Genomic DNA, 20503 nt, shown 5'->3' with positions numbered 1-20503 from the left:
AGTTCCCGCCTCAGTTCTGACTGGCAGTCCAAATCCAGGTTCTGATTGGTTAATGAGGCCTGTGTGACAGGCGCTAACACCCTACAGACAAGAGGGCCTTACAGGGACGCTGCACAGAGGTTTGCAGGGACAGAACTTTCCCAGACCTGTGGAGATTGGCACTGCAGCTGAATTTGTGCCTGGATTGCAAAGTCATTCCTGCACTTCTCCTTCACACAGTAAGGTATTTCCCCTTCTTCCTCCTGGGCACAGAATGTTAGGTCCTACAACCAGGGATAAAAAACTGAGGTAGGTACTTTATCAGCGCAGAGGCTGTCTGCCAACTTCTCCCTGCATCCCTCAGTCCCTACTGCTTACAGAGTTGGCTGGCATGCCCCAACCCTACCCTGAACTTCTACAGCCCTGCTTCCCACAGCAGCCCTTCCCTTTATAATCCAACCATTAGATTACCTAGGGGTGGGGATGTATTTTTATTTTTCATCTACCCTTTACATTCCTGATCTCTTGGTCTGCCTATGAGAGGCTATTGGTGGAGCCTAGTTGGAGCACAAGACCAGAGCCTACTGGAGAGCCCAAAACCAAGGGATGATCACCAAGAACAGCACAGAGTGCTACAGAGGGCAGAGCTGGAGATATGACCCAAGCCCTTTGGAGGAGCCCAGAAGATAACGTGTGTGGATCCCCAACATTGGAACAAGAAGGTGTGAAGTTGAAGTTGCCTCGGAGACTATATTAGAGATGCCAGAGCCATAGAATACCTGCCAAGGAAAGCTGCTAATAGGAAGTGGAGCCAGCCAAGAGAAAGAATTGTGTTTTAGTCACCAAAGCTGAAAGGAGTTAAGAGATTAGACATGGAAATGCAGAGTTCGGCGTTTCCCCAGCTGATTTCTGGTCTAGCTTTGGTCCAGTATTTCCTCACTATAATTTTGGACTGGTCATGTGCATCCTGTGATGTTGAAAATACACGATTTCCATTATGATTGAGATTTTTTTTCAGGTGATTACAGTTAAGAGATTGCATAGGTCTCAGAAGAGCCTCTGAACTTTGGACTTTTAAACATTGTTGAGACTATGATATACTGTGGGGACTTTTACATTGTGGCTATGATGGCCCCTATAGACTTGTGTGTTTAAACAAGGATGTAGGGCCAGGAAATGGAATGTGGTGGTTTGAATGTGCTTGGCCCATGGGGATTGGCACGACTCAGATGTGTCAATGTTGGGGTAGGTGTGGCCTTGTTGGAAGATGTGTGGCACTTAGTGGGGTGGATGTTGAGGCTCCTATGGTCAAGCTCCATCCACTGTGGGAGACCGCCTCCTCGTAGCTACCTAGGGAAGACAGCCTGTCCTGTACTGGGTACAATCAGATCAAGATGTAGAACTATTGGCTCCTTCAACACCTTGTCTGCCTGCTCACTGCTATGCTCCTACCATGATGATAATGGACTGAACCTCTGACAATGTAATCCAGCCCCAACTAAATAGATTTCTTTATAAGACTTGCCATGGTCATGGTGTTTTTTCATAGCAATAGAACCGTAACTAAGGCACACACTCAACAATGTTTATGCCTTTTACAATAATTGAATGGTATGAACCCAAATGGACGGACAATGGTACAACATGGCTCTCATGTGACATCTGTTAAGGCATTCTTTTCTTGTGTTGTTTCTTAGAAAAAAATGCCCTCAAAACATGGATCAGGTACCTGGCATTGGGTTATGTGGCATTATGAGAATTTAATAAGCATCACGCCAAGCAGTGGTGGTGCACGCCTTTAATCCCAGCACTTGGGAGGCAGAGGCAGGCAGATTTCTAAGTTCAAGGCCAGCCTGGTCTAGAGAGTGAGTTCCAGGACAGCCAGCAAAAAACAAAAACAAACAAACAAACAAACAAAGCATCACAAAGCTGGCCTTATTTCACCGTAGCTTTTCCTTAAAACTGCAGGGTATACTACAATTTCCTCAGAGGTACATGAGTATATCCTCTTGCACATGAAAATTACCTTCTACGTCTTCTAGACCTTTTTAATGTCCTTCAATATTGTGGTCTTCCCATTTACAAAGTGCCTCTAATATAATACCAGAAAATGAATATTATCAGAAAGTATGCATATTTTGGTAGTCATGTGCCTCCAAAAGATATCCAGGTATTAACAGAGGTCCTAACCCTCCACATTGGTTATTTGTTTTGTTTTTGTTTTTGTTGTTCTTGTTGTTGTTTTTTACCCTCCACATTGTGAAGGCTCTGGTGAATATGCAACAGCCTAAAGAGCCAACCATGGGAAAGCACACATCCAAAGCAAACCAAAGGAAGAGATTGCTGGATGCTCCAGAGATGCCACCAGTGAGCAGCCATGAAAGCTGAAGGCTGCAGACAGAGGCAAAGCTGGGTCTCAACACCTCACATCATGCCCTGCCCTGCACTGCTACTCTCCATGCCTGCTTTTTCTTAATATATGTGTGACTCCTCTTTTGAAGTCCATTCTTATTTCTGCCCAAGAATGCCCTAGGAGCCCATGCTTTTATTTCCATTTTTTTAGTGACTTTGACATAAACAAGGTATGGGAAAAAATACATTGTAATATAGTTTCCTTCTCAGTTAACTTATTTGTTTCCTGTTTTCTGTGTCCTACCCTATGAGTGAGTACTTAATCTGCCAAATTATAATTTAGTAGGCCACCTAATATAAAATATCATCTCTATGTGGGGGATTTAGTTTGTTCATGATCTACTTCTATCAGAGATTGATGGATTGTAACATTGGAGAAAGGAAATGCTTGTCTCAAATTTTTCCCGTTTTCTTTTTCTTTCTCCCTATTTTTTCAAGAAAGGGTTTCTCTGTGCAGCTCTTGCTGCCCTGGAACTCATTCTGTGAAGGAGGAGGGCCTGGAACTCACAGAAGTCTACCAGACTATGCCTCATAAGTGCTAGGATTAAAAGTGTTCCCCATCACCAACCAGCATCAAGAAAATGTTTTAAGGGGATATTGGAAGTGTGTCCCTGAAGGAAGACAAAGCCCTCCCTAACTCACACCCATTAAAAGTTTACTGGCATCCTGTTACTCTCTTGTACATTTACAGGGATCTCAGTCTTCAATGATGGTGATGAAAACGTTTTCTAGGCCTTTGCTCTCAGAATCTTCTCCTTCAATTCCTATTATTCTTTGGTTTGATCTTTTCATAGTGTCCCAAATTCCCTAGATGTTTTGTGTCATGAACGTTTTAGATTTTTCATTTTGTCTGATGTATCGAGTTCTTCTATCATATCTTCTATGCCTGAGATTCTGTATTCAATTTCTGGTATTCTGTTGGTGATTCTTGTGTCTGTAGTTCCTGTTCTCTTTCCTAGGTTTTCCATTTCCAGGATTGCCTCAGTTTCTGTTTTCTTTATTGCTGCTATTTCCATTTTCAGGTCTCAGAGAGTGTTATTCATATCCTTCACTTGTTTGTATTTTCCTGTATTTCATTATATTTATTTGCTTAATCTTTTTTTTTTTGAAAAGAGATATTTATTTATTTTATGTATATGAATACACTGTCCTGTCACTGTCTTCAGACACACCAGAAGAGGGCATCAGATTCCATTACAGATGATTGTGAGCCACAATTTGAACTCAGGACCTTTGGAAGAGCAGTCAGTGCTCTTAACCATTGAGCCATCTCTCCAACCTGCTTAATCTTTTAATGCCTCTAACTGTTTCCCTGATTTCTTTAAGGGATTTATTCATTTCCTCTTTAAAGGTTTCTGTCATCTTTATAAGATTGGATTTAAGATTATCTTCTGTGCCTCTGTTTCATTTGGGTATCCAGGGCTTGCTGTAGCAGGATAGCTGGGCTTTAGCACTGCCCTGGATCTTGTTATGTTTTTACGCTGCCCTTTAGGCATTTCGTTTTCCCTGTTGTTGGCTGGATGATCCTGATGATCTCAGAACTTCTTGGGAAGGCAGGGGGAGCTGTCGGCCAGACAATAAAGGTCAGGGGACCCAACTCTGCGGATGTCCCCTAACTGGACTGCCTTGTCTGACCTTAGTCAGAGAGGATGAAACTAGTCCTGCAGTAACTTGATGTGCCAGGGAGGGAAGTGATACCCAGAGAGGGCTCCCTGTTCTCAGAGAAAAAGGGGAAAGAGAAATGGGGAAGGATCTGTGTGAGAAGGTACTGGGAGGAGATGGGGACTGATATTGGGATGTAAAGTGAATAAATATTTTTTTAACGTTTACTGGTCTTTTTGCCATGTGAGATGCAGTACATACATTCAAGAAGTTTGGAACAGGGCTGGAGAGATGGCTCAGCAGTTAAGAATACTGACTGCTCTTCCAGAGGTCTTGAGTTCAATTCCCAACAACCACATGATGGCTCACAACCATCTTTAAAAGGATCTGATGCCCTCTTCTGGTGTGTCTGAAGAGAGCTACAGTGTAACTCACATACATAAAATAAATAAGTAATTTTTTAAAAGTTTGGAATAAGCCAAGCAGTGGTGGGACATGCCTTTCTTTAATCCCAGCACTCAGGAAGCAGAGGCAGGTGGATTTCTGAGTTCAAGGCCAGCCTGGTCTACAGAGTGAGTTCCAGGATAGCCAGAGCTACACAGAGAAACCCTGTCTCAAAAATTAAAAAAAAAAAAAAAAAAAAGTTTGGAATATAACAGTTGATGTTAGACCTCATTCACCTGAGATGACCTTAATAGGAGAAGCTGCCACTAGAGGCCTTGAGACAACACAAAATTTCATATGTTTTAATTGTGGTGAGCAGGGTCATTTCAAAATAAACTGCAGAGAAAAAAAGTCCCAAAAGGAAGCCTAGGCCTCCTGAAATATGTAAAAGATGTGGCAAAGGCCAACATTGGACTAGGGACTGTAGATCAGCAACAGACAAATAGGGAAACAAAAACTCCTAGGGGAGGGAGCTCTTGTGGGCCCCAGTGCCAGACAGGGAGGTTCTCTTCCTCAGGACCATTAAATACCACTGCTCTGAAAAGAGACATTAAAAGAGATAACAAGGTTGAGGCAAATTCTATAGACAATTCAAAAAACCTAAAAAGGGACCAAAATGCATATTTTGACAAATTTCTATAGAGGATCAAAGATCCAAGCTAAGAATACTTGTAAACAATATTGAAATTGAAGGAATGTTCGACGCTGGAGCAGATGTCACTATTATTTCTGCAGATTCTTGGCCTGCAGGTTGGCCACTTCAAGAAGTAGACATACAATTGTAAAGAGTAGATACTTTATCTCAAATAAAGCAAAGCACCAGATGTCTTAAATGTACAGGGCCAGAAGGTCAGATGGGAAAATTAATGGTAGGCACACTGCTGATACAGCCATAAACTTATGGGGAAGAGATCTGTTACAACAGTGGAAAACACAAATTAATATTCTTTCAGTTTCACAGGCTGGCCACAAAACCAGTCAGGCTCCTAATTTAAAAATCAAATTAGTTAAGGAATGTTATCAAAGACAGTTTTGGACTGCCCAGGCTATTCATAAACAAGACACAGCAGGAGCTGACAATTCAGCTTTACATCAAGGAGCCACTGCAAATAAAACACCAACAGCCTTTCTACTAAAGTGGTTAACTGACCAACTCATTTGGATTGATCAATGGTCTATGACAAAAGAAAAGCTACAGGCACTAGAACAGCTAGTCCAGGAACAGCTAGAGGCTCAGCACATAGAGAAGTCCACAAGACCTTGGAATTCTCCAGTATTTAAAAAGAAATCTGGCAGATGGAGGATGTTGAAAGATCTCAGGGTAATTAATAAGATTACTCAGCCAATTGGGTTCCTTGCAGCCTGGACTCCCATTGCCTTCCTTGTTGCCTAAGGAATGAACTATCATAGTGATTGATCTAAAAGATTGTTTTCTCACAATTCCTCTACATGAATGTGATAAGGAAAGGTTTGCTTTCTCAGTACCTACCTTCAGTAGAGGTCACCCAAGAAAAAGATATTAGAAAGTCCTGCCACAAGGAATGTTAAATAGCCTTACCTTGTGTCAATATTTTGTACAACAGCCATTGAAGATGGCTCAAAAAATTTCTTCAGTCCATTGTTTATCATTATATGAATGGTATCCTACTGGCTGATTCAGGTATAAATATCCTGGAAGGACTGTTTGATGAAGGAAAAAACACTTGCCTTGCTGGGAATTGCAAATTGCTTCTGAAAAAAATAAATTCTATTAATTATCTAGGATATAGAATAAGTCTACAGGTTAGGCATCAAAAGGTGCAAATCAGAAGAAACCAATTAAGGATTCTTTATGATTTTCAGAAGCTACTAGGAGAAATTAACTGGCTTGACTACTCAAGAGCTAAGCAATTTATTTCAAACCTTACAAGGTAATAAAGATTTAAATAGCCCAAGGAAATCATCAACTGAGGTTGAGAAAGAGCTCTGGTAGAAAGGAAATTTCAGAATACACATCTAGATCTTGATGCAAAAATGGCCTACATCTTAGTCATCTTACCTTCTACTCATTCCCCTACAGGAATTCTTATGCAGAGAGGGAATATTGTATATTAGAATGGATATTTCTACACATAAACAAAGTAAGAAATTTTTTAACTACATAGAAAAGGTTTCTGAATTAATACTAAAAGGGAAAATGAGACTTCAACAATTGCTAATGGATCTAGTTGAAATTGTGGCACCCTTTACTACTGCAGAGATTGCCTCATTATAGACACAGAATGAACATTGGCAAAGGGCATGCAGTATCTTGGGAGAGATTAATAACAAATACACTAAAAGCAAGCAACTTAAGTTCATAAAGAGAACAGACTGGATTCTCCCTCTTATAATAAAAAGAACTCCAATTTCTGAAGCCCCTACATTTTACACTGATGATAACAAATCAGGAGGCAGGATATAAATCAGAAGATATAAGGTGGTTGAGAGTACCTATAAGTCAGCTCAAGAGCGTTAATTATATGCAATACTTATGGTGTTATCAGATTTTCAAGAGTCTCTTTTTTTTTTTTTTTTTTTTTTTGGTTTTTTGAGACAGGGTTTCTCTGTATAGCCCTGGCTGTCCTGGAACTCACTTTGTAGACCAGGCTGGCCTCGAACTCAGAAATCCTCCTGCCTCTGCCTCCCGAGTGCTGGGATTAAAGGCATGCGCCACCACGCCCGGCTCAAGAGTCTCTTAATATAGTAACTGACTCTCAATATGAAGAAAGGGTTGTTTTACACATAGAGACTGGTGAACTTACTCAGGATGATTCTGAATTGATATCACTGTTTATTCAGCTACAACAAATGATCAGGAATGTTCCTTACTGGCTTGTTTCCCCTGGCTTGCTCAGCTTGCTTTTTTATAGAACCCAAGACTCCCAGCCCAGAGATGGTACCACCCACAAGGGGCCCTCCCCCTTTGATCACTAATTAAGAAAATGCCTTATAGCTGGATCTCATGGAGGCATTTCTTCAACTGAAGCTCCTTTCTCTGTGGTAACTCCAGCTTGTGTCAAGTTGTCACATAACCAGCCAGTACAGTTATATTATAGAAATTAGAGAAATATATGAATAGTAATAGGACACTAAATTTACTCATAAGCAAAGCCATAAACTTACTTTGGGAGAAATCTTTATATGTGATGCAAAACTGAAGTTATAATTCCTTACATTGTCATAGAATTTATATATTGTTACAGATGTAAGGTTTTCATTGATATAAATCTTTCTATACTGATACAAAATTTAAAATTAATATTGTTACTCTTAGATAGTACCTACACAACTCATTTAAGAATACAAAGCTTAGACCCAGACCTTCCTTTTAATAGCTGCTATTACAAACTGGTTAAGATGATTAAGTAATGCAACTTAATAGTCAGATAGTAAAACTCATGGACATATCAGATTCTAATTTAGTTAATTACAAAAAGTGTTTTCAAGATTGTTAAAATAGTGAATAGCTAAGAATAATCAATGTTTGACAATTATATATATATACATATACATACATGTGTGTGTGCATGCTCTTAACAAGCATCAAAGATCAGAGATCCACAGATTATGGAATTTAATATTATTTCATTATGAAGGATCATTTGACTATGCAACATGTGTGCTCCGGACAGTATCCCCATTTTACTTCAAGGAATATATTGAGCATCATTACTTCTAGGTGGGGTTGCTTCAGTTGTGGCAAGGTGGCCAGCCAATGGACAAGAATTGCCCTAATTCATCTGCAGACAAAACATACTATCCAAAATGACAAACTGATGTGGGATAGTCGACTGCTAAGCTCTGCCAATAAATTGTAAGCTAGTCCTTCATAATTCCATCATCACTTAAGGTCTCTCAGATGGTTCTGAGCCAGAAGGCTGAAGACAGATGCTCCAGAGCTAAAAGAAATTAGGGAACTCTCGAAGCAGTCAGCTGTTTCTATAAATTGTATAGTTTTGGAAGCTATGGCTTCTACTTCTTACATATTCCTTTTCAGATCTCTGATGGGGTTGAAAACTGGTTTTAGTCTCATAACTGAACCTAACTTGTTTAGCATTAAAGAAGATGTTACAGATTTGAAAGGATGGATTTCAGATGGTAATACAAGGTAAAATCAACATAATTCAGGCACAGAACTGTAAATTCTTTAAATTAGGATAATTTACAAATATGATGGACTAGATGTTGAGTGTATATCATACTTTATAATTTGCATAATTTTTATAGTTGTATTCAATTTATATCGGAGGAAAAAAGCTTTTTATTGGACAAAAAGTAGGAAATGTGAGTTCTCCTGATGCTGTTTGTATGCTAATGTTAATTCTGTTTCCTCAAGAGGGGTTGACCCCAACAAGCAATAGATCATATACTCGGGTGATCTCATGTGAACCTTCTCCCCATTTTAACTGGTCAGTAAAGGCTAGAGTCTGTGGTTGGGCAGTGGAAGGGAAAGGGAAACAAGAGGTTTTTGAGAGTCGGGACAGGTAGAGAGGACAAGAGTATGAGTGGGGTGGGGAAGGAGAGAAGACAGAAGAAGAGGAGAACATACCCATGGTGACACAGAACCATGTGACCAGGAGAAACTGCAAGTAGCAAGGGGTCTTATAGCTGGGGAATATGTTAGTATAGTATTAGATCTGCCCAATCTAGGCTTGTAGTTTATAATTATAATAACTAGATTGTGTGTGGGTTTTTTATTTACATTTTATTGCATTATGATGAGAAAAGGTACATAATTTCAATTTATCTGAATTTGTTAACATTGAAAAACATATTTTGAGTAAATAGAATTACATCACATTCTTCTTTCCCTTTTGTACCCCAACTCCTCCCAGAGATACCCCCTTCAATACCTGTCATACCTTTCATTTTTTTAAATTTTATCATATTCTTTTGTTTTGTTTTGTTTTTTGTTTTTTTGTTTTTCGAGACAGGGTTTCTCTGTATAGCCTTGGCTGTCCTGGAACTCACTTTGTAGACCAGGCTGGCCTCGAACTCAGAAATCCGCCTGCCTCTGCCTCCCGAGTGCTGGGATTAAAGGCATGCGCCACCACGCCCGGCCATATCATATTCTTTAAAATGTATAAAATATTGTAACAATAAAATGGGTACTATAAAAGTTGTTTGATATAAAACAACAATCAATTGAAGTCTTATGTAGATGCTTGCCTACAGCAATACTGAAAATACATGTTTTTCTCAATATAAATTTTAAGTAACTCCAAATATATTAACTATGTGATAATTTTAAATAATATATAACTATTAGTTTTTTAAATGAACATAGATAAAGTCTTTTGTTTGTTTGTTTGTTTTGTTTTGTTTTTAGTAGAGCTTAAAATCTTGGCTCTTACTGTGGTACAAACCCAAAATAAGAACAATTTTTAGACATTGGAGTTCATTGTAATAAGGCTGTACTTCAATGTCCCTCACATGACCAAAGGAGTTTACCTCCATAGCAGCTAAGAGTTGATAGTTCTGCTACACCAAGGAATGAATTGTAAGCACGATTTTTGGATACAGATTTCCTGCTATGGTCAAAGCTATATGACTTGAGTGATTGTCTTCACTCTCAGCCCACAGGGAAAAGGTTACATTCATTTAAGAGATGGTGTGTGTATTAAGATAGTCTATCCATGAAGTCATTCATCAACAGTTTCAATGAAGAATGGTTCTGCTTGGAGGGTGGCACAGACATTAGGTGAGGGTAAGATTTTGGTTCATTGGCTGTGATGATTTTGAAAAGCATTCATCTCAGAATTCTAAGAGTAACTTCTTCAAAATTGATACAATAATTATAAATATCAAGCAAAGCAATCAGTCTCACTCTTTGTTGTTCTCTTACAAGCCATCTCCCAAATTAATTGTTAACATTTCTTTTGGCTGTATAAATAATTTTGAAATATGTAAGTTGTTCTGAAAACCATAGTATAGTGTAAAAACATCAAATAAACAATCCTACTAATAGAGAGGCTGAGATAGGAGAATCATGATTTCAAGATCATTATGTGGTACACAGCAAGTCACTGTCATATACAAACAAGCAGAAAATTTATATGGATTGTACCATATTGAACCTATTTCTCCAATTACCAAATTAGAGAGACCACTGGATGACAGCCAACAAATTTCTAATTCCTCATACTTTTGAATTTCAATCATTAGGGTGTGTTGGTAATATTAATTTTCATATTAAAAGATATTAAGGAAAGGTGATTGTTACTTCCTGTTAATTTTCTTGTTAGAGGTGGAATTATGTTTGTGTGGGTTTGTTGAAAGATTACTCTCTTGCTTCTTCTAGGGTGTAGTTTCACTCCTTGTGTTGGTGTTTTCCATCTATTATCCTTTGTAGGGTTGGATTTGTAAAAAGATATTGTGTAAATTTGGTTTTGTCATGGAATATCTTGCTTTCTCCGTCTATGGTGATTGAGAGTTTTGCTAGGTATAGTAGCCTGGGCTGACATTTGTGTTCTCTTAAAGCCTGTATACCAACTGTCCAGGATCTTCTAGCTTCCACAGTTTCTGGTGAGAAGTCTGCTGTAATTCTGATAGGCCTAACTTTATATGTTACTTGACCTTTTTCTCTTACGGCTTTTAAAATTCTTTGTTTAGTACATTTGGAGTTTTGATTATTATGACAGGAGGAATTTCTTTTCTGGTCCAACCTATTTGGCATTCTGTAGGCTTCTGGTATGTTCATGGGCATTTCTTTCTTTAGGTTAAGGAAGTTTTCTTCTATAATTTTGTTGAAGATATTTAGTGGCCCTTTGCATTGGGAATCTTCACTTTCTTCTATACCTATTATACTTGGGTTTGGTCTTCTCATTTTGTCCTGAATTTCCTGGATGTTTTGGGTTAGGAATTTTTGCATTTTGTATTTTCTTTGACTATTGTGTCAATGTTTTCTATCTGCACCTGAGATTCTCTATCTGTTGGTGATGTTTACATCTGTAACTCCTGATCTCTTTTCTAGGTTTTCCATCTCCAGGGTTGCCTCCATTTGTCATTTCTTTATTGTTTCTATTTCCACTTTTAGGTCTTGGATGGTTTTGTTCAATTCCTTCACCTGTTTGATTGTGTTTTCCTGCATTTCTTTAAGGGGTTTATTTGTTTCCTCTTTAGGGGCTTCTACCTGTTTGCCTGTCTTCTCCTGTATTTTTTAAGGGAGTTATTTATGTCTCCTTTAAGGTCTTCTATCATCTTCATGAGATAGTATTTTAGGTCAGAATCTTGCCTTTCAGGTGTGTTAGGGTATCTAGGGTTTATTGTGGTGGGAGAACTGGGTTCTAGTGGTGCCAAGTTATTTTGCTTCTGTTGCTTATGTTCTTGTGCTTGTCTCTTGCCATCTGGTTATCTCCTGGTGTTAACTGGCATGGCTGTCTCTGACTGGAGCAGGTAGAGCTCTGTGGTGAGATGGTCTCGAGTAGGCCTCCTGGGAGGTAGAGTGCTGTCTCTGTTTAGGAGGGCCTCCTGTGTCCCTAGTTAGGGCAGGCCTCCTTTGTCCCTGGTTATGGCCAGCCTTCTGGTATACAGACAGGCTCTGTGTTGTGGGAGTCAGGAGCTCCAGATCTGCTCCTGGTGGCGTTACAGACTGGAAGGAAGATGGGGCTCTAGCAGAGTGGATAGATCCCATATTTGTTGGGCTCTGTGAGTGTCCCACCTGGAGCAGGTACTAAGGTGGGGGTCTCACCTGTGTCCCTGGTTACGTCAGACCTCCTGGGAGACAGACTGTTTGTGGGATGTAAGAGGGGTGCAGGAGTATCCTATCTGCCTCAGGTAGAGTTGCAGACTAGAAGCAATATCCTTGTTTTTAATAGCTAAATAGTTTTCCATTGTGTAAATGAACCACATTTTCTGTATCCATTCTTCAGTTGAGGGACATCTGGGTTGTTTCCAGTTTCTGGCTAGCATGAGTAAAGCTGTTATGAACATAATGGAACATGTGTCCTTGTGGTATGATGGAGCATCTTTTGGGTATATGTCCTGGAGAGGTATATCTGATTCTTCAGATAAAACTATTTCCAGTTTTCTGAAAACCACCAGATTGATTTCCAGAGGGGTTGTGTGTTGCTGGAATTATCAATCCTAATAAGCCCATATAAAAAACACACAAGCAGTCTGGGCCAGTGCCCTGAGCAGAGCGTGGGCAAAAACTCCACAGCCAGTTCTACAACACCCAGAGGCAGCTCCACTCCCAGGCGTTCTAACACGCCCAGGATCCCAGGAGCTTGATCATACCAGGATCTCAGGGTCCCAGAGGCAGCTTGACTCCCAGGAGCTTGGACACACCCAGGATCTTAGGATTACAGGATCCCAGAATCCAGGATCATAGAGACAGCTTGACAGTTCTGACACAACCAGGATCACAGGAAGGAAGAGCTCCAGTCAGATACAGCCAGGGCAGGTAACACTAGTGATAACCAGATGGCGGGAGACAAGCATAAGAACATAAGCAATAGAAACCAAGGTTACCTGGCATCATCAGAACACAATTCTCTCACCATAGCAAGTTCTGGATACACCAATACACTGGAAAAGCAAGATTCAGATCTAAAATCACTTCTCATGATGATGATAGAGGACTTTAAGGACCAAGATGCCTAACAGTGGGGAACTGGATCCAGAAGAGGCCATCTCCTGTAGCCAGACAGCCCCCAGTGAGGGATGTTTCCACCATGTCCAAAAACTTTGACCCAAAATTTTTCAGGTCTAAAAGAAATGCAGGGGCAAAGATGGAGCAGAGACTGAAGGAATGGCCACCTAATAATCAGCCCAACTTGAGCCCCATCCCATGAGCAAGCATCAATCCCTGAAACTAGTAAAAATACTCTCTTATGCTTGCAGACAGAAGCCTAGCAGGAGAGGCTCTACCCAGCAGCCAAACATTGGATGGGGCTCAGGGACTCTTATGGAAGAGTTGGGGGAAGGACTGAAGGGCCCAAAGGGAATAGGAACTCTACAGAAAGACCAACAGTGTCCACTAACCTGGACCCCTGGGAGCTCTCAGAGACTAAGACACCAAAAAAGCAAGCGTGGGCTGGACCAAGGCTCCCAGCACATATGTAGCAGATGTGCTATTCATTCTCTATGTGGGTCTGCCAACTAGACCAGGGGCTAGTCCTAAAGCTGTTGTCTGACTGTACAATCCATTCCCCAACAGGGCTGCCTTGTCTGTCCTCAGTGGTAGAAGATACACCTAACACTGCAGAGATGGGATGCACAGGATGAGGGATACCCAAATGGGCCCCATCCTCTCTGAGAAAATAGGAGGGGAAGTAGGGGAATGACTCTGGGAGGGGACTGAGTGGAGGCAGTGATGAGGATGGGAAGGAAGGAAGGAAGGGAGGGAGGGAGGGAGGGAGGGAGGGAGGGAGGGAGGGAGGGAGGGAGGGAGGAAGCAATCTCCGATTAGCTGGGATTCCCACCAGAGGCAGATATAAAGACTGACGTGGCAGAACTTCCAGAGGAGGAAGGAGCACATAAATCCATCCACAAAACCTTACACAAAACACAAAATTTATCTTGCCTACATAGCGTGTAGGGATAAATGTGGCCTCCCTTCCCCCAGCCTGGAACCTGCTTGCTCAAGGGTGGAGCTACCTGCTCATTCGTCCTGCCACGCCTACTGCTGGAACCTGCCTTTGCTGCCTGGAGGCACACACGTGTTCGTCCTGCTACTGGACCCTGAGTTACTTGGCGGGAAGTTGGGTTCCCTCCCCCTTCCTTTATAACTGAGTGTCTGAAAATAGTAAAATTGAGCCTTGATCAGAATGTTTGTTGTCTTGGCTCCATTCTTTCTTTCGCCCCATCTAGATTCCTCTCTTTTCAGATCGAACTGCCATTCTCAGTTGAACCGTTCGTGTTGTGGACTGCGGGCAGGCCGCAACAGTTGGCGCCAGAACTGGGTCCTGAAGAATGGCAGAGGGATGCTAAGAGAAACGACTGCTGTGTGGAGCTCCACAAGAAAGGAAAGGATCTTCGTATCGGAGGAGCATCGGAGCAACGGACAGGTACACATGCTAGCGCTAGCCTAAAATTTCAGTTTTGTAAAGTGTTGCTGAGGATGCGGTAGGATAGGAATCAAGTTTGAATCAGTGCTGACCCAACACTGTTTCTGCTTGGGGTCAGTAGTTCGTTAATCGGAACTAGATACGGAGACAGGCGGTGTGCCGCAGCTTTTTAGAAAGCTGCTTAGGTGGAAGAAGGAAGGGTTTAAAGTCATGGATCAGGCAGTTGTTTTTAGTTTTCAGGAGTTGCTTCAGGCCAGAGGAGTAAGGCTTGAAGTACAATTAGTAAGAAATTTTTTAGATAAGATAGATAGCTGTTGTCCATGGTTCAAAGAAGAAGAAACGATAGATTGTGGAACCTGGGAGAAAGTTGGTGAGGCCCTGAATATCGCTCAGACTGATAATTTTACCCTAGGTCTCTGGGCGCTTGTAAATGATGCTATAAAAGATGCAACTTTTCCAGGGCTAAATCGCCCTCAGGCGGAGCTTGTGATATCTCAGGAGGAGTGCCTATCAGAGAAGGCCTCCTCAGAAAAAGATCTTCTTAACTCAAAAATTGATAAATGTGGAAACTCTGATGATGGACTGAATTTTAACAAAAATCACTCAGATAGAGGAATTGCCCATTACCTTAATGAGAATTGGTCCTCTTGCGAATCTCCCGCTTCACCTATAGTCACCACTTCGGGAGGTGCTACTCATAGGGACACACGGCTAAGCGAGTTAGAGTTTGAGATTAAGCTTCAGAGGCTGAGTCTCTTAAGATATTTCTAGTTTAGATAATGATTAATGTGGTTCCTATCCTAAATAGTAAAATTTAAGATAAGATATAAAGCAATGCCTCTTTATTAAAGCGTTAAAGCTTGCTTTAATAGGTATTCATAGGTATTAATTGATATCCAAACTTCGTAATATGATAGTAATGCTTCTAATATTGATTTTAACAGTGATAAATTGTTTTAAACATAGGTTTTGCTTTCCCAAAGTTGTAGGTATTATCCTAACCTTGCACAAAAACTTAAAAATTATGGTTAAAACTGCCATTGTTCCATTGACTGCAGCTTGCAGTTTGATTGCAAATTTAAGATTAATGCTCAGATTAAAAAGTATTTTACCTTTGAGTCAATACAGGGCTCTGGGCAGCCCCAGAGCGGCTTGTGGCCCTTTCTTTTGTTTTGCAAACAATGCCTAAAAAAGTTTTTCCCTGTGTTCAAGAAAATTTCTTTTTAACAGTGTTACAGATCTATTCAGATGTTTAAAATAATGCTTAAATTCAAAGATTTTTGCTTCTAGTAAACTGGTAATCACTAGAAAATTTTGCCTCTACGTATGGCTAATATAGCTTTACATTATGTAAGAAAAATGTTTATTGTTTCTGCTTCTTTACAAGAAGCCAAAAGTTTTAATCTTTCTGTATATATTGTTTCCTAAGTGGAAAGTATTTTATTAACTAATGCTTCTCAAGGGAAGTTTACCTTAAATCCTTGCTTGTCATTTTTCCAGTTTAGACTAGCTTCTAGCCTTTTAACTTTATGGCAATAGTACATCAGAGACTGTATATTCAGACTTAGTAAAATTAGTCATTTAATAGAGTCATAATGATTTTTCACTCTTCTTCAGTGTGACCAGCCATTCTAACTCAATCTTAGACTGGTCTAATATTCAGTTCAATTATTAGAGATTCCTATATTCTAAATTACCTAGCAAAGTTAATTCAGAGCATTTCCCCCAAGGTCACCAAAGGCTCATCTTGCCTTCACCTTATTTGTCCTAAACTTTTTGCAAACTGACATTAAAGGTCAGTCTGCAGCGGAACACCACTGGCACCCAGTTACTTCTAATTCTTATGCATTGGTGAAATGGAAGGACGCCCTGACTAATAAATGGAAGGGTCCAGATCCAGTTCTAATCTGGGGAAGAGGCTCGGTTTGTGTTTTTTCACGAGATGAAGATGAAGCACGGTGGCTACCAGAGAGATTAATTCGTCAGGTAAACACAGATTCTGTCTCTTCTCGTAAGTATCATTCTAAAGACTAAAATTCCTCTTGTGCTAAGAATTCAGCTGGGAGTGGAAGCTCCCAAGAAACTGTTTTCCTCTGAGCCAAATCCCCTACAGGAGGCCAGAGATTAGCTTTAGTTTTACAATTTGCATCTAAATAAAGTACCTTGACTTCTCCAAACAGAAAATTTACATTGCTACACTCTCATTGTTTAGATTTCTTCCTTTTCTCAAGCAGGTCAATCTACATTCTCCGGTTCTCCGCCCCTAAGAGCAAACAGGTGGTACTGCTAATCTCCCTTCCAAGGACATCCCAGCATGTGGTTTTCAGTCTGAGATAGGATTTAGATTTACCAGGAGAGCTAGGGAAGTAGAAATTTCATATATTTACAGAGATTAGTTCTTATTTTAATAGAGATGGGCTTAGTCCCTTAGCTCGCCTCTGGCTTTTCACCCTTGCTGTTACTGCAAGGTGTCCTTAGTTCCTCAGGCTATTGGGAATAACAGAGATGAAGAGGAAAGACTTTCAGCTCCTATTTTAACCAAAATTAATGGTGTTAATACTGACATAATTCTGTCTAGGCCTTGCTAAATCTGAGGTTGACAAGTCTCATATAGAGACCGCGCATAACTCAGAACTGCGATACTGATTCATAATCATATGAATACAGTATGGGTACCGCTTGGCGCAGGAGATTACTGCGGAGGGAAGGTCCAGCTTGACCGTTTCTGAGTTCCCTGTGCGACACACCTGATTTGAAAGAGGTTGGTATCTGATTCCAGCTAAAAACCAAAAATACTTAAGGCTCTGCCTCCCCTCCCCAAAAGATACCAAGAGCCACAGATGTGAGTTGTTATAATGCTCACGGGAGGAATCAGGTCAATGTCCACCCAAGTCAAGGTTAAAGGCCCACTCATCTATGGATGAAAAAAAATCATTTGATCACCTCTGTTAAGCATTGCCTATTTAAACTTAATTAATAGGGGGGAGAGAGGTTGGAGACCTTACTGTTGTAAGGGCAAGCCCTTCACTGCCTCCCACCCAAATAAAAAAGCCAACTGGCTTTGTACTAAAGAGCTGGTCTTACCCCCTTCTCCCTGTTTCCCCTGCCTGTCACCCAAAATTGCGGAGGATTATCAGCTCAGTGTTATTCTAAATTTGTTTAGTTAAACTCAGCCAGGGTTCCAACGCCCTACTTAAATTGCAAACAGGTAGTTACCTATTCAGCACTAATTAGCATTATAAAGTCAGAGCCTATTCTGTTAGTGGTTTACTAGGATAATAAAGACAGTCTTAGCCAAATACAGTTTACCATTAGAAAAGTTAGGGAATCCCACGGAAACAGGTTTTTTCTTTGGCCCTAGGAACTCAGGCAGAACTATTGAACATAAATAATTTTTCTGCCTCAGGCCACCCCCTTTTTTATTTTTGTTTGTTTTGTTATCTAATGGGAGGAGATGTGGCCTCCCTTCCCCCAGCCTGGAACCTGCTTGCTCAAGGGTGGAGCTACCTGCTCATTCGTCCTGCCACGCCTACTGCTGGAACCTGCCTTTGCTGCCTGGAGGCACACACGTGTTCGTCCTGCTACTGGACCCTGAGTTACTTGGCGGGAAGTTGGGTTCCCTCCCCCTTCCTTTATAACTGAGTGTCTGAAAATAGTAAAATTGAGCCTTGATCAGAATGTTTGTTGTCTTGGCTCCATTCTTTCTTTTGCCCCGTCTAGATTCCTCTCTTTTCAGATCGAACTGCCATTCTCAGTTGAACCGTTCGTGTTGTGGACTGCGGGCAGGCCGCAACAGATAAAGATGGAGCAGACAACAGCCAGCCAATGACTGTCCCAAATTAAGACACACACCATGTGAGAGAGCCAACCCCTGACACTATTAGTAATACTTTGCTATGCTTCCAAACAGGAACCTAGCATAACTGTCTCCTGAGAGGCTTCATCCAGCAGCAGATGGAGACAGATGCAGAGGCGCAGAGGCAAACATCAGGCAGAGCCCAGGGAGTTGTGTGGAAGAGTGGGTAATGAAAGTAAGCAACTCAGAGGATCAAAGACACCACAAGAAGACCCACAGAGTCAACTAATCTGGGACCTTGGGAGCTCACAGAGCCTGAAACACCATCCAGGGATCATGCAGGAACTGGAGCTAGATTCCCCACCCATTTGTAGCAAATGTACTGCTTGGTCTTCATGTGGATCCCCTAGCAAGTGAAACAAAGGCTATCTCAGTCTCTGTTCCCTGATATTGGATCCCCCCCTCCCCAAATGCTTGTTGTTATCTTCCCTGTTAACACAAATACAGAGCCTCTCTCCCAAAATAGCATGTCCTTGATCCAGCAACCCAAAGTCATCAAAAGTATATAGAAGGATTTAATTTAGCAGCCTGTTTTTTATTTAGGTCTGCTCTACTTTGTCCTCTCAGATAGAGGATGTGTAATACCATTATAACCACCAAACTCACAATCACCTTAATTTTGATAATTAAAATAACTGAAAACAATTATTATTTATTGAAATAGGGTTTCTCTGGGTAGCCTGAGTTAACCTGGATTTGTTTATAGATTAGATTGGCTTCAAACTCATAAGAAACCATGCCTTTGTCTTCTATGCATTGAGATGAAAAGTCTGGGTTTATTTCTTTACCTATATATCCTTAAAAACATTTAAAGCAATTTCCATTTATTTCTCCCTTCTATCCTTAAAAACAAAGTAATTTTCATTTATTTCTCCCTTTTATAGAGATAAATGTCTCTGTAGATAAACATACTTACATCCTCCTTCTCCTTATATAAATTGAATTAATATCCTTTTCTATATTTAATATTATTTAAATTCCCATCTATTTACTATATGAGTCTACTTTCAGGGCACCATAAGTGACATGTGCTAGGCTAAGCAGTCCCAGTATTCCCGTGGAGCCCACATTGAAAGAACCTGGTTGCTTCTGATAATACTGACATCTTTATGAAGGTGATGAGCATCAATACCTCCATATGGAGTTACTTCAATTATGACAGGCTAGCCACTGGGTGAGAAATGCCCTGATTTCATCTGAGGACAGAATGCTGTCCAAGAAGGACAAACACAAAATAAACAACTACAAAGCTCTGCCAAAATAGGATACGCTAATTCTTCATAATTCCTACTTCACTTAAGGTCTGTCAAATATTCTGAGCCAAGAGACTAAAAATAGATACTCCAATATTATAAAAATATTGGGGACTCTCCAGACAGTCAACTGTCTCTGTCAATTATTTAAATTTTAAAAACTATGTTGTTACACTTCTTACATAATCAGATATTTATTCCTTCTCAAATCTCTGATGAGATTAAAGACTAAATATAATCTCATAATTAAAAAATTATTTAACATTAAAAATTCTAGATTTAAAAAAGATAATTCTCAGGTGATAATACAAGTTAAAATCAAAATAATTAAGATATAAAATTATAAACACATTAAGATAGATAATAAAATCTTTATCTAAATTGCCAAATATAATAGACATCATAAATATATACCTTATAATTTACATAATTATTATGATTACATTCAATTTATAATGAAGAAAAAAAGCCTTTACTGATAACACTGAGTCATTACTTACTACTTACTATGTCTATCTAGGCTGTTCTTAACTCCAATTGGCCAGCCCTCAGGGCCACGGTTGTATGGCTCACCTAACCCATGGTGGCCTCTCTTTCTTCCTCTTGCACCTTCTTTTCTTCATGGTTCTCTAACCACAGGCCCAGGGACATTCTAACCCCATCTTTGTCCCTTTGGCCCAGCTATTGGCTGTTGGCACCCTTATTTACCAATCAGAAATAACTTGGGGGCAGGGTCACTGGGGCTATATGTAGACTCTAGGTCTTGGAGGCCCACACTTGGCATTACAATAAACAGCAAGACCAGACCTCAACAGATTAAAGAGTTATAAAATTACAACACATAGGTCCAGAAGGCATAGTTGTGTTTCTTCTGGGATGGGAGGGTTATCCTGGAACTTGGAAGCCCAGGAACCATATAGCACTGA

General features: G+C 40.4%; 1 long non-coding RNA gene across 1 annotated transcript; it reads left to right on the top strand.

Moving 5' to 3' along the window:
* Window positions 1–88: 88 nt before the first annotated feature.
* On the top strand, window positions 89–1504 carry LOC147002690 (uncharacterized). The gene is made up of 2 exons (XR_015048441.1): window positions 89–288; window positions 523–1504. It is a non-coding gene; the product is annotated as an uncharacterized LOC147002690 (long non-coding RNA).
* Window positions 1505–20503: the final 18999 nt, after the last annotated feature.

This window comes from Mus caroli, unplaced genomic scaffold, assembly GCF_978045245.1.
Source record: "Mus caroli unplaced genomic scaffold, Mus_caroli_1 scaffold_9, whole genome shotgun sequence".
NCBI classification, from domain to species: Eukaryota; Metazoa; Chordata; class Mammalia; order Rodentia; family Muridae; genus Mus; species Mus caroli.
Note: the sequence above shows the minus strand (reverse complement) of the source record. Positions and strands in the feature narration are given on the sequence as shown.